Source organism: Macaca nemestrina, chromosome 6 (assembly GCF_043159975.1).
Source record: "Macaca nemestrina isolate mMacNem1 chromosome 6, mMacNem.hap1, whole genome shotgun sequence".
Lineage (NCBI taxonomy): Eukaryota > Metazoa > Chordata > Mammalia > Primates > Cercopithecidae > Macaca > Macaca nemestrina.
In genome coordinates this window covers 119,122,519-119,136,313 of record NC_092130.1, presented here as the reverse complement: position 1 = coordinate 119,136,313, position 13,795 = coordinate 119,122,519, and the positions used below count along the sequence as shown (strand labels likewise).

The 13,795-nt window shown below is 39.5% G+C and overlaps 1 long non-coding RNA gene across 8 annotated transcripts in view; it reads left to right on the top strand.

The window, feature by feature from the left end:
* The window catches only part of LOC105499401 (uncharacterized), a 113,346-nt gene that overhangs the window by 33,505 nt on the left and 66,046 nt on the right, over positions 1–13,795 (top strand). For 2 of the 8 annotated variants that reach the window (XR_011625009.1, XR_003013657.2), the window contains one exon: positions 5,812–6,481. The exons of the other annotated variants lie outside the window; for them this stretch is intronic. This is a non-coding gene — a long non-coding RNA (uncharacterized lncRNA). Of the gene's footprint in view, positions 1–5,811; positions 6,482–13,795 lie in introns of those variants that run through there. 8 annotated transcript variants of the gene reach the window in all.

Sequence of the window (13,795 nt, the reverse complement as noted above, 5' to 3'; positions counted from 1 at the left end):
AACTATGCTCATCCATGCCTGGGATTTCAAAAATTCCTTTGGTTCTTTGTCAACTACTGAGATTCTGATACCTTGAATGGGAGAATAAGTCATTAGGCCTTATCAGTTATTTACATGTTGTGAATGTACCCCAGTGTGAAAGAACTGATCCTAAAGCATTTTCTTCTGGCCCTTGGAGAATATAGTATAAGGGAGATCAAAGAACCTGAAGTTAGTGAAGAGAAGTGAGAGGGGACAAAGGCATTTTTATAAAAGATGGAGAGATGAAGAGACTAAAGACTCTAATTCAAATTTCACATAGGAACACATCAAAGTGAAACAGAAAAGTTCTCTGACCCCATCGCAGGATGTATGACAGGGATACTGTTCATTTATTTGGTCACCATGCCCAAATCCCTTAAGGAAGGAGGAGCATACAGGTGAGCTGGGGTGAGTGCTTTTGGGCTCTGGCCCCACAGCAGTGCTGGGGTGTTGCAATGCTCCTTTAGCCCTGTCGTCCAGGGATGGCTTAAGTGTTAAACAGTGAAGAGTCAGTGTGACAGCCTTTCTGAGTTCCTGCACCCTGTGGGTCCTGAATTCTTGTCCAGCATCCAAGAAGAATCAGGATGATAAATGCAGGGATTTTACTGAGTGATAGAGGTGGCTTTCAATGAAATGGGGGAGCTGGAGAGGGGATGGAGTGGGAAGATGATCTTTCCCTGGAGTTTGGCTGTCCCATGATCTAACTCATCTATGACTGTCCCCAGCTAAACTTCTCTCGACATTCTCCTCCCAACATTCAGATGCTTCCTCTCTTTTCTCCTTCTCTGCCTTGCCACTCTGCTGCTCTGCCTTTCTCCTGCTCTTCTGCTCATGGAGCCTGGGGTTTGAGGTTTACATGGGTACAGGATAGGGGGACATGGTGGGCCAAAATACAACATTTGCGCATGAAAACAAGAATGCCTGTTCTCATTTAGGGTTGCAGGTCCAGACTTGAGGGGGGAGTCCTCACCAGGGACCCCACCCTCTAGCCTCCTGTTCGTATCAAAGTTTCAAAGGACACTATCAAGAAAGTGAAAAGACAACCCACAAAATGAGAGAAAATCATATCTGCTAAGGATCTAGTATCCAGAATATATGAAAAATTCTTACAACTCAACAACAAAAAGATCAAAAACCTGGCTAAAAAATAGGCAAAGGACTTGAACGAACATTTCCTAAAAGAAGATATACAAATGGCCAGTAAGCACATGAAAATAGTGCCTAATATTGTTGATCATTAAGAAAACACAAATCAAAATCACAACAAGGTGCTACTTCACAGCCACTAGAATGTCTATAATCAAGAAAACAAAAGTTAACAAGTATTGACAAGGATGTGGAGAAATTGGAACTCTCATACATTGCTGATGGGAATGTAAGATAGTGCAGCCCCTATGGAATATAGTTTGGAGGTTCCTCAAAAAGTTAAACATGGAATTACCATATGACTCAGAAATTCTATTGCTAGGCTTTATATATGAAATAATTGAAAACAGATGCTCCAAAAAAAAATTTGTGCATGAATGTTCACAGCAGCACAATTCACAATATCCAAAAGGTCTAAGCAACCCAAATGTTCATCAACTACTGAATGGATAAATAAAATGTGGTATATCTATGCAGGGGAGCATTACAGTCATTAAAAGGAAAAAAGTACCAACACATGCTACAACATGAATGCCCTTTCAAAACATTATGATAAGTGAAAGAAGCAAGACGCAAAAGGCCATATATTGTATGATTCTAGTTTTATGAAATGTCCAGAATAGGCAAATCTATAGAAATGGAAAGCGTATTAGTGGTTTCCAGGGGCTAGAATATAGGGGCAATGAGGAGTGACTGCTTAAGGAGCCTGGGGCTTCCTTATATAGTGAAGAAAAGTGTTCTGGAACTAGATAGTGGTGATGTTTGCATAATCTTGTGAATGTACTGAAAACCACTAAATTGTACACTGTAAAACACTTAAAATGGTAAATCTTATGTTATGTGAATTTTATCTCAATTAAAAAATAAATAAGCCACATAGAAGCTCCAGGCACATTTTGGTTAATTCTAGGAAAGCCCAATCTTTGCAAGTGACCATTCATGGAGAGGCAATCCAGTGTTATGGGTGATGTCTAGAGAATATGTCACCAGCCCAGTTTCTGTAAAGAATAGTTAGGCAACAGAGTTTCAAAAGTGTAACTCTTTTTTTTATCATTCCTGCTGTATTGTCAGACTGCAATGTAGGAATCAGAAGCTGAGTAAAAGAAGACAGGAAAGGGAAACAAATTTCCAACATAAGAAACATAAATGCTCTGAAGCTGAGTTAAAGCCTGAATCATAAGAATTTGTCATAGTCAAAGAAAGTGCCAGGTATCAGACCTCAATATGGAACAAGCAGAGACAGGCTTATCATCCACCCCTTTTTTTCTGTCATCTACAACTTCAAGTCCTTGAGCTTTAAAGTACACACATCTTTAATCAAGCCAGCAATATACATGTATTTCATAATCTGAAAAGTTATTTGAATTTTGCCCAGATATTAGAAAGTTTCAGCAGTTGATTTCTTCCTCTCTCCCCTTTTCTAGTCATGGTTGAGATTTTTTTTTTTTTTAGTTAGGAAAAACAAAATGGAATTCAATACAGCTGAACCAGAGAGAAAGGCCATGACAAGTGCTTTGACTAAATTTGATGATGAAACTAGTGATCCCATAATAACTGAATCTCTAATGATAAAGCACAGTTAAAGGCATTATATAAAAAGATTTTGTTTTGTTTTTACCTGAAAACTCATTTGGCTAGACCACAATAGGTCAAGGGTCATGAATTTGGTGCTTATATGGGTCTCTTAGTTTCTCTCTTTCATGGCCTCAAACTGTCCCCTTAGGCAGCCATCTTGAAAACATCACCAGGTGAGTTTACTATCCAAACTGGAAGAAAGAACATATTCAAGTCTTTTTGCTTCCATTCTGTCCTCTAAGGAGCTAGAAGTCATCACTCCATTCTAACAGCAAGTAAAAGACTGAACAAATTGAAAAAATCAAGAACCCTTAACTCTTCTTAGATCCATCGGAGAAGTGAGGTCATAGGGAAAATCATTGCCCTCAAAATTGGACAGAATGTTCTCTCCAGGTAAATACTGAGAATCTTAATTTAACTGGAGCAGAAACCTTAGAGCAGAAAACTCTGGGAACCAGTGCGGGGTAGGAAAACCTAAATTATAATTGAAAAATTGTTGGAGGCTCAGGGTGGACAAGTCTGAGAGTTAAAAAGTCTAGGGAGACTGAGGATTAGAGAGAGATCTCCTGTATTTTTGTGAGTTTTACCTCCAGGAGCTCAACCAGGTCTTCACAGTGAATAATGGTGAAAAATTATCTCATGCTTCCAGCCTGGGAAGGAGGAAGTAACAATTTTGAAAAATGCCAGGGGATTCTGTTCTTCTGAATAAGGCCTGCCCTCAGGATAACCTATTTTATGAGAGCCGAAACTATTGTGGGTTTTTTGTTTGTTTGTTTGTTTTAGTTTTTGTTTTTGCAGAGTTTAACTGACCTGGGGGAAAGGAAATACTCAATTCCGGCCCCCTCCAGTCTTCCACGTGGGAAAAGGAAAATATACAGTATCAACCCAATTACCCATCCTGCCCCACCTGAGGATGGAGCCGGGTGGGGTCACTAAGGATTATTTGTGAAGTTCACAGAGGCACAGGCTCACTAAACGATTGAGACCTAATCATAGGACTGTTGAACGCTACCCCCTCCTCACACCTTACTACCACCTTACTAAAGACCTATTTACAGCAGTTCCTCTTACCCGGTACATCATGTCTGGTTATCAAGGCATAATAAAAGCAAAAACACAGTGTGAAGAGAGAGAGAGAGCAGGCATCAGATACAGACTTGGATGTGGGAAGGATGCCAGAATTAGACTGAATTTAAAACAACTATGATTACTCTACTAAGAGAAGTGATGGGTGAAGTAGACAATATACAAGAACAGATGGACAATGTAAGAACAGAGATGGACATTCTAGAAAAGAATGAAAAAGCAATACTGGACATTAAAAACACTGTGACAGAAATGAAGACCGTCTTTGATGGGCTCTTTAGTAGACTATAAGTGGCTGGGGAAAGAATCTCTGAGCTTAAGGTTATCTCAATTTAAATGTCCAAACTGAAAAGCAAAAGGAAAAAGATATGAAAAAACAAAACCACAGAACAAAATATCCAATTACTATGGGACAACTACAAAAGGGATAACATACATGCAATGGAAATACCAGAAGGAGAATGAAGGAAGAAAGGAATTGAAGAAATATTTGAACCAATAATGACTGAGAATTTATCCAAATTAATGTCAAACACCAAAAAAAAATCCAGAAAGCTCAGAAAATATCAAGCAGGATAAATGTCAAAATAAACTAGACCTAGATGTTTACTGTATTCAAGCTGAAGAAAATAAAAGATAAAAAAATCTTGAAAGAAGTCGTTGGAAAAAAATGTCTTACTGGTGACGGTAGAGGAACAAATACAAGAATTATATCTGACTTTTCAGAAATTTTGCAAGCAAAAATAGAATGGAGTGAAATATATAAAGTGCTGAGAGAAAAACCCAGCAATGTAGAATTCTGTACACTGTGACATTAACTTTTAAAAAGTGAAGGAGAAAAGAAGACTTTGTCAGACAAAAATTGAGAGCATTTGTTGTCAGTGGAATTGCCTTGTAATAAATATTGAAAGAAGGCTAGGTGCAGTGTCTCGCGCCTGTAGTTCCAGCACTTTAGGGGGCCGAGGTGGGTGGATTGCTTGGGCTCAGGAGTTCAAGATGAGCCTGGGCAAAATGGTGAAACCTTGTCTCTACAAAAAATATAAAAAATTGCCTGGGCATTGTGGTGCATGGCTGTACTACTCAGGAGGCTGAGGTCGGGGGATCACTTGAGCCTGGGAGGTCGAGGCTGCAGTGACCTGTGTTCGTGTCACTGCACTCCAGCCTGGGCAACAGAATGAGACATTGTCAAAAAAAGAAATTATTCAGAGAGAAGAAAAATGACATAAGTCAGAAACTTAGATCTATATAAATAAAGGAAGAGCATCAGAAAAGGAATAAGTGAAGGTAAAATAAAAACTTTTATCTTTCTTATTAATAATAATAGCAACAATGTATTTATGTATGTATTATGTGTATCAAGGGATAGGAGAGAGGAATTATGGTTTGTTTGTTTTTTTTTTTGAGATGGAGTCTTGCTCTGTTGCCCAGGCTGGAGTGCAGTGGCACGATCTCGGCTCACTGCAACCTCTGCCTCCCGGGTTCACGCCATTCTCCTGCCTCAGCCTCCTGAGTACCTGGGACTACACGCACCCACCACCACGCCTGGCTGATTTTTTGTATTTTTAGTAGAGACAGGGTTTCACTGTGTTAGCCAGGATGGTCTTGATCTCCTGACCTCGTGATCTGCTTGCCTCGGCCTCCCAAAATACTGGGATTACAGGCGTGAGCCACCACAGTGTACTTTTGTTATTATAAAGTACACTGCCCATGAAATGGTGTAGTGATATTTGAAAGTGGACTTGGATTAGTCATAAATGTATATTGCAAATTCTAGGGCAACCGCTAAAAAAAGGAAAGAAGTATGGTTGAGAAAGGCAGGAAAATGGAATCACATAAGATGCTCAATTAAAACCAGGAAAGGCAGAAAAAGAGTATAAGACAAGAATAGGAAAAAAGAACAAAGCAACAAACAGAAAACAGTAATAAATGTGGGAAATATTAATCCAGCTCTATCAGTAATTACTCTCAATATCAATGGTCTAGGGCAGGAGGAGCGGCACCAGCCAGGCAGCCCAGCATCAGGAAGGCTCTAGGCATCCCTCAGCCCACAGGCACCCGGCACGTGTTTTCCATGTCAAGATGCCCAAGAGGAAGGTGAGCTCAACTGACGGGATGGTGAAGGAAGAGCCCAAGCGGAGACTGGTGCGTTGTCAACTAAACTTGCTCTTGCAAAAGCGGAAACAAGGCCAAAAAAGGCAGAGGGAAGGATAAACCTTCGGACAAAATAAAGTGCAAACAAAAGGGCAAAGGGGAGCAAAGAGAAAACAGGCTAATCTAAAAACTAAAGACGATTTACCTGCAGAAAATGGAGAAACTAAACCAAGGAGAATCCAGCCTCTGATGAAGCAGTAGAGAAAGAAGCCCAGTCTGATTAACATAATATACCACGTCTTACTAGTGGTCCCTGTCTCCCTTCTTGTACAATCCAGAGAAATATTTTTATTAACTATTTTGTAAATGCAAGTTTTTAGTAGCTGTAGGGACATTTTTAAGAAGGAGAGAATCCCACCAGAAAATAGTATAGGATTTTGAATTACATAGGCTTTGATTGTCTTGAATATCACCTTAACATGCCATAGATTTTTTTTATCCTGTAATACAAAGCATGCCAAGTGGCAATGTGGAGTCACAGCCCTGATTTAATGTCCTGAACATTTTATTTTATTTTATTTTTTTTCCAGGACTTGTTTTTTTTTTTTTTTCTTTCTTTTTTTTTTTAAATTTATTTATTATTATTATACTTTAAGTTGTAGGGTACATGTGCATAACGTGCAGGTTTGTTACATATGTATACTTGTGCCATGTTGGTGTGCTGCACCCATCAACTCGTCATTTACATCAGGTATAACTCCCAGTGCAATCCCTCCCCCCTCCCCCCTCCCCATGACAGGCCCCTGTGTGAGATGTTCCCCTTCCTGAGTCCAAGTGATCTCATTGTTCAGTTCCCACCTATGAGTGAGAACATGCGGTGTTTGGTTTTCTGTTCTTGTGATAGATTGCTAAGAATGATGGTTTCCAGCTGCATCCATGTCCCTACAAAGGACACAGACTCATCCTTTTTGATGGCTGCATAGTATTCCATGGTGTATATGTGCCACATTTTCTTAATCCAGTCTGTCACTGATGGACATTTGGGTTGATTCCAAGTCTTTGCTATTGTGAATAGTGCTGCAATAAACAGACGTGTGCATGTGTCTTTATAGCAGCATAATTTATAATCCTTTGGGTATATACCCAGTAATGGGATGGCTGGGTCATATGGTACATCTAGTTCTAGATCCTTGAGGAATTGCCATACTGTTTTCCATAATGGTTGAACTAGTTTACAATCCCACCAACAGTGTAAAAGTGTTCCTATTTCTCCACATCCTCTCCAGCACCTGTTGTTTCCTGACTTTTTAATGATTGCCATTCTAACTGGTGTGAGATGGTATCTCATTGTGGTTTTGATTTGCATTTCTCTGATGGCCAGTGATGATGAGCATTTTTTCATGTGTCTGTTGGCTGTATGAATGTCTTCTTTTGAGAAATGTCTGTTCATATCCTTTGCCCACTTTTTGATGGGGTTGTTTGTTTTTTTCTTGTAAATTTGTTTGAGTTCTTTGTAGGTTCTGGATATTAGCCCTTTGTCAGATGAGTAGATTGCAAAAATTTTCTCCCATTCTGTAGGTTGCCTGTTCACTCTGATGGTAGTTTCTTTTGCTGCGCAGAAGCTCTTTAGTTTAATGAGATCCCATTTGTCAATTTTGGCTTTTGCTGCCGTTGCTTTTGGTGTTTTAGACATGAAGTCTTTGCCCATGCCTATGTCCTGAATGGTACTACCTAGGTTTTCCTCTAGGATTTTTATGGTATTAGGTCTAACATTTAAGTCTCTAATCCATCTTGAATTAATTTTCGTATAAGGAGTAAGGAATGGATCCAGTTTCAGCTTTCTACTTATGGCTAGCCAATTTTCCCAGCACCATTTATTAAATAGGGAATCCTTTCCCCATTTCTTGTTTCTCTCAGGTTTGTCAAAGATCAGATGGCTGTAGATGTGTGGTATTATTTCTGAGGACTCTGTTCTGTTCCATTGGTCTATATCTCTGTTTTGGTACCAGTACCATGCTGTTTTGGTTACTGTAGCCTTGTAGTATAGTTTGAAGTCAGGTAGCGTGATGCCTCCAGCTTTGTTCTTTTGACTTAGGATTGTCTTGGAGATGCGGGCTCTTTTTTGGTTCCATATGAACTTTAAAGCAGTTTTTTCCAATTCTGTGAAGAAACTCATTGGTAGCTTGATGGGGATGGCATTGAATCTATAAATTACCTTGGGCAGTATGGCCATTTTCACGATATTGATTCTTCCTATCCATGAGCATGGTATGTTCTTCCATTTGTTTGTGTCCTCTTTTATTTCACTGAGCAGTGGTTTGTAGTTCTCCTTGAAGAGGTCCTTGACATCCCTTGTAAGTTGGATTCCTAGGTATTTTATTCTCTTTGAAGCAATTGTGAATGGAAGTTCATTCCTGATTTGGCTCTCTGTTTGTCTGTTACTGGTGTATAAGAATGCTTGTGATTTTTGCACATTAATTTTGTATCCTGAGACTTTGCTGAAGTTGCTTATCAGCTTAAGGAGATTTTGGGCTGAGACAATGGGGTTTTCTAAATATACAATCATGTCATCTGCAAACAGGGACAGTTTGACTTCTTCTTTTCCTAACTGAATACCCTTGATTTCTTTCTCTTGCCTGATTGCCCTAGCCAGAACTTCCAACACTATGTTGAATAGGAGTGGTGAGAGAGGGCATCCCTGTCTTGTGCCAGTTTTCAAAGGGAATTTTTCCAGTTTTTGCCCATTCAGTATGATATTGGCCGTGGGTTTGTCATAAATAGCTCTTATTATTTTGAGGTACGTTCCATCAATACCGAATTTATTGAGCGTTTTTAGCATGAAGGGCTGTTGAATTTTGTCAAAAGCCTTTTCTGCATCTATTGAGATAATCATGTGGTTTTTGTCTTTGGTTCTGTTTATATGCTGGATTATGTTTATTGATTTGCGAATGTTGAACCAGCCTTGCATCCCAGGGATGAAGCCCACTTGATCATGGTGGATAAGCTTTTTGATGTGTTGCTGAATCCGGTTTGCCAGTATTTTATTGAGGATTTTTGCATCGATGTTCATCAGGGATATTGGTCTAAAATTCTCTTTTTTTGTTGTGTCTCTGCCAGGCTTTGGTATCAGGATGATGTTGGCCTCATAAAATGAGTTAGGGAGGATTTCCTCTTTTTCTATTGATTGGAATAGTTTCAGAAGGAATGGTACCAACTCCTCCTTGTACCTCTGGTAGAATTCAGCTGTGAATCCATCTGGTCCTGGACTTTTTTTGGTTGGTAGGCTATTAATTATTGCCTCAATTTCAGAGCCTGCTATTGGTCTATTCAGCGATTCAGCTTCTTCCTGGTTTAGTCTTGGAAGAGTGTAAGTGTCCAGGAAATTATCCATTTCTTCTAGATTTTCCAGTTTATTTGCGTAGAGGTGTTTATAGTATTCTCTGATGGTAGTTTGTATTTCTGTGGGGTTGGTGGTGATATCCCCTTTATCATTTTTAATTGCGTTGATTTGATTCTTGTCTCTTTTCTTCTTTATTAGTCTTGCTAGTGGTCTGTCAATTTTGTTGATCTTTTCAAAAAACCAACTCCTGGATTCATTGATTTTTTGGAGAGTTTTTTTGTGTCTCTATCTCCTTCAGTTCTGCTCTGATCTTAGTTATTTCTAGCCTTCTGCTAGCTTTCAAATGTGTTTGCTCTTGCTTCTCTAGTTCTTTTAATTGTGATGTTAGACTGTCAATTTTAGATCTTTCCTGCTTTCTCTTGTGGGCATTTAGTGCTATAAATTTCCCTCTACACACTGCTTTAAATGTGTCCCAGAGATTCTGGTATGTTGTATCTTTGTTCTCATTGGTTTCAAAGAACATCTTTATTTCTGCCTTCATTTCGTTATGTACCCAGTAGTCATTCAGGAGCAGGTTGTTCAGTTTCCATGTAGTTGAGCGGTTTTGATTGAGTTTCTTAGTCCTGAGTTCTAGTTTGATTGCACTGTGGTCTGAGAGACAGTTTGTTATAATTTCTGTTCTTGTACATTTGCTGAGGAGTGCTTTACTTCCAATTACGTGGTCGATTTTGGAGTAAGTACGATGTGGTGCTGAGAAGAATGTATATTCTATTGATTTGGGGTGGAGAGTTCTATAGATGTCTATTAGGTCTGCTTGCTGCAGAGATGAGTTCAATTCCTGGATATCCTTGTTAACTTTCTGTCTCATTGATCTGTCTAATGTTGACAGTGGAGTGTTGAAGTCTCCCATTATTATTGTATGGGAGTCTAAGTCTCTTTGTAAGTCTCTAAGGACTTGCTTTATGAATCTGGGTGCTCCTGTATTGGGTGCATATATATTTAGGATAGTTAGCTCTTCCTGTTGAATTGATCCCTTTACCATTATGTAATGGCCTTCTTTGTCTCTTTTGATCTTTGATGGTTTAAAGTCTGTTTTATCAGAGACTAGTATTGCAACCCCCGCTTTTTTTTGTTCTCCATTTGCTTGGTAAATCTTCCTCCATCCCTTTATTTTGAGCCTATGTATGTCTCTGCGTGTGAGATGGGTCTCCTGAATACAGCAGACTGATGGGTCTTGACTCTTTATCCAGTTTGCCAGTCTGTGTCTTTTAATTGGAGCATTTAGTCCATTTACATTTAAGGTTAAGATTGTTATGTGTGAACTTGATCCTGCCATTATGATATTAACTGGTTATTTTGCTCGTTAGTTGATGCAGTTTCTTCCTAGCCTTGATGGTCTTTAAATTTTGGCATGTTTTTGCAATGGCTGGTACCGGTTGCTCCTTTCCATGTTTAGTGCTTCCTTCAGTGTCTCTTGTAAGGCAGGCCTAGTGGTGACAAAATCTCTAAGCATTTGCTTATCTGTAAAGGATTTTATTTCTCCTTCACTTATGAAACTTAGTTTGGCTGGATATGAAATTCTGGGTTTAAAATTCTTTTCTTTAAGAATGTTGAATATTGGCCCCCACTCTCTTCTGGCTTGGAGAGTTTCTGCCGAGAGATCTGCTGTTAGTCTGATGGGCTTCCCTTTGTGGGTAACCCGGCCTTTCTCTCTGGCTGCCTGTCCTGAACATTTTAAATTGTTTCTGTTCTCCTGTTGTTTCTTAATAGATTGTTTCCTAAAGAAAATCACTCCTTGATCATGACTCTCCCTGTCAGAATTGTGTGCCCTCGGTAACATCTTTGGTTATGGTAGTCCTGTTTTCGTAAAAACTTTGTTAATGGGACAAATTGAAAATTTGAGTACTTAGTGTATATGATACTAAGTTGTGAATTAGTGGGACTTATGTAACAGCTTATCAACATCGAAGATACTGGTACTTGATATTTTCTTAAGGACTATTTGCCTCTAAATTTTAAGCTGTAAGGTCACTGGAATAACTGCTTAAAAAAAGAATTACAATACATGACTTTTTAGATGTTCAGTATGTATGTTAAGAGTTGTGTACAAATTGAAATGCCTGTGTACTGATCCTCAGCACAACCAATAAAATCTCCATTACAAAAAGTCCCCAATATCAATGGTCTGAATGCACAAATTAAAAGATAAAGATATCAGAGTAGATTTTTAAAAAAGATCTAACTATATGTTATCTATAAGAAACCCATTAAAGAAGTTTATGGATTAAAAGTAAAGAGATGGAGAAAGATTTGCCATGTAAATACTAACCAAAAGAAAGAAGGAGTAACTATGTATTAATTTTAGATACAGCAGACTTCAGATCAAGGAACTTATCAGAGATAAAGAGGGACATTATGTAATGACAAAGAGATAATTCTTCAAGATAACAATCCTTTATGTATATGCATCTAACAACACAGCCTCAAAATATATGAGGAAAACACTAATAGAAATGCCAAGAGTAATAAATGAATCCACTATTATAGTTGGAGACTTTAACATCACTCTATCAGATATGACCAGATCCAGCAGGCAGATAATCATTGAGGACATATAGCTGAATTCAACAACACCATCTATCAATTGCATATAGTTGACATCTATAGACTGCTTCATAATAGTAGAATACACATTATTCTGAAGCTCACATGGAACACTCACCAAGACTGACCACACTCTGGGCCATCAAACAAACCTTAAGAAACTTAAAATAATACAAATCATACAATGGTTGCTTTCAGGCCTCAGTGGAATTAAAACTACATATTAGTAACAGAAAGCCAGAAAATCTCAAAATATGTGAAGAACACACTTCTAAGTAACACATCAGTCAAAGAAATCTCAAGACAAAGTTTAAAATATGTTTGAACTAAATGAGAATAAAAATGCAAGTCATCAAAATTTGTAGGATGCAGTAAAAGCAGTGCTTAGAAGGAAATTTACAGTCTTGAATGCATATATTAGAAAAGAAGAAAGTTCTAAAATCAATCATCTAAGCTTCCACCTTAGGAAACTAGAAAAAGGAGAGCAAATTAATCCAAAATAAGCAGAAGAAAATAAATCATAAAATTGAAGATGAAATTTAAAATAGGAAATCAGTAGAGATGATAAATTTAAAAAGAATCAGCCTCTGGTCGCCTCAGATACTATGAAACCCAAAGGCTGGAATGGCTAAGTCACCCAAACAGCAGCGATAGCACCCCATCCCCCCGGCCCCGCCCCACTCCCTCTGGGCGTACCATGTTTGGGGAATTTAGATCTCTGTCCGCTGGAGAGCTTGAGCGGGGGTGACTGGAGGCCCCAGTTGGAAGGTCCCACCCAGTGAGGAGGAACGGGATCTGGCACCTGCTTAAATCAGCAGCCAGGCCACGTTTTGGTAGAGCAGCTGTGCTGTGCTGGGGAATCCCTTCCACCCTGGATTGGCTCAGACTCTCCAAAACCTGAAAGCTGGAATGACTAAGGCATTGGAACAGCCAAGATGTCACCCCCCTGCAGAGTTTCTTTTTAGGGGGCTGCAATGCCGCTATTGGTAGTTGGCTGGAATTCCAAGCCAATGGGTCTTACCTTGGTCTTACCTTGTGTGGAAGTAGGATCTGCGGGCTGTTGCTGCTCAGCTCCCGGAATTCAGGCTCTTTCCTAGAAATATGTGTGGGGGTCTAACCTTCCACTTTGCAGGAGCTGCAGCTACTTTTGCTGGAAAGCCCAATTATCTAAGACTTCAGGGTCTCCACGCACGCCTGAGCTCTGCCGAAACTCCACCTAGCTCTGTCCCTCCGACTCAAAACTGAAGGGCCTGTTGGGTTCACAGGGAGATCTCCTGACCCAAGAACTGCAAAGATCTGTGGCAGAAGCGTGGTTTCCCGGGGTCGCACATTCACTCACCGCTTCCCTAGGTGGGGGAGGTTCCCTGGCTTTGTGTCACTCCTGGGTGGGCCACTGTGCTGTCTTGCTTGTAAATACTCTTTTAACAGAGCATTCATACTGGGAAAACATGGAGTAAATAAGATTAAAACCAGGCTATGACAGGGATAAGCCTTTCAATTTCTAGCCATTTCTCATGATGCTTGTACAAAAAACCACCACAAAAGAAAAAAAAAAACCCCAACTATCAAAATGCTAAAAATTTCAAGATTAACAAGAATTTTAAGAGATGAAATAAATGAAAAAGAAAAAGCAAAAACAAAGTAAAAGATACTAAGAAAATAATGAAAAGATACTATCAACTTTGCATCAAGCAACCTCAGATAGGAATTTTTTTTTTTTTTTTTTTTTTTGAGATGGAGTCTTGCTCATCGCCCAGGCTGGAGTACAGTGGCGCGATCTCGGCTCACTGCAAGCTCCGCCTCCCGGGTTCAGGCCATTCCCCTGCCTCAGCCTCCTGAGTAGCTGGGACTACAGGAGCCCCCACCTCGCCCTGCTAATGTTTTGTGTTTTTAGCAGAGACGGGGTTTCACCGTGTTAGCCAGGATGGTCTC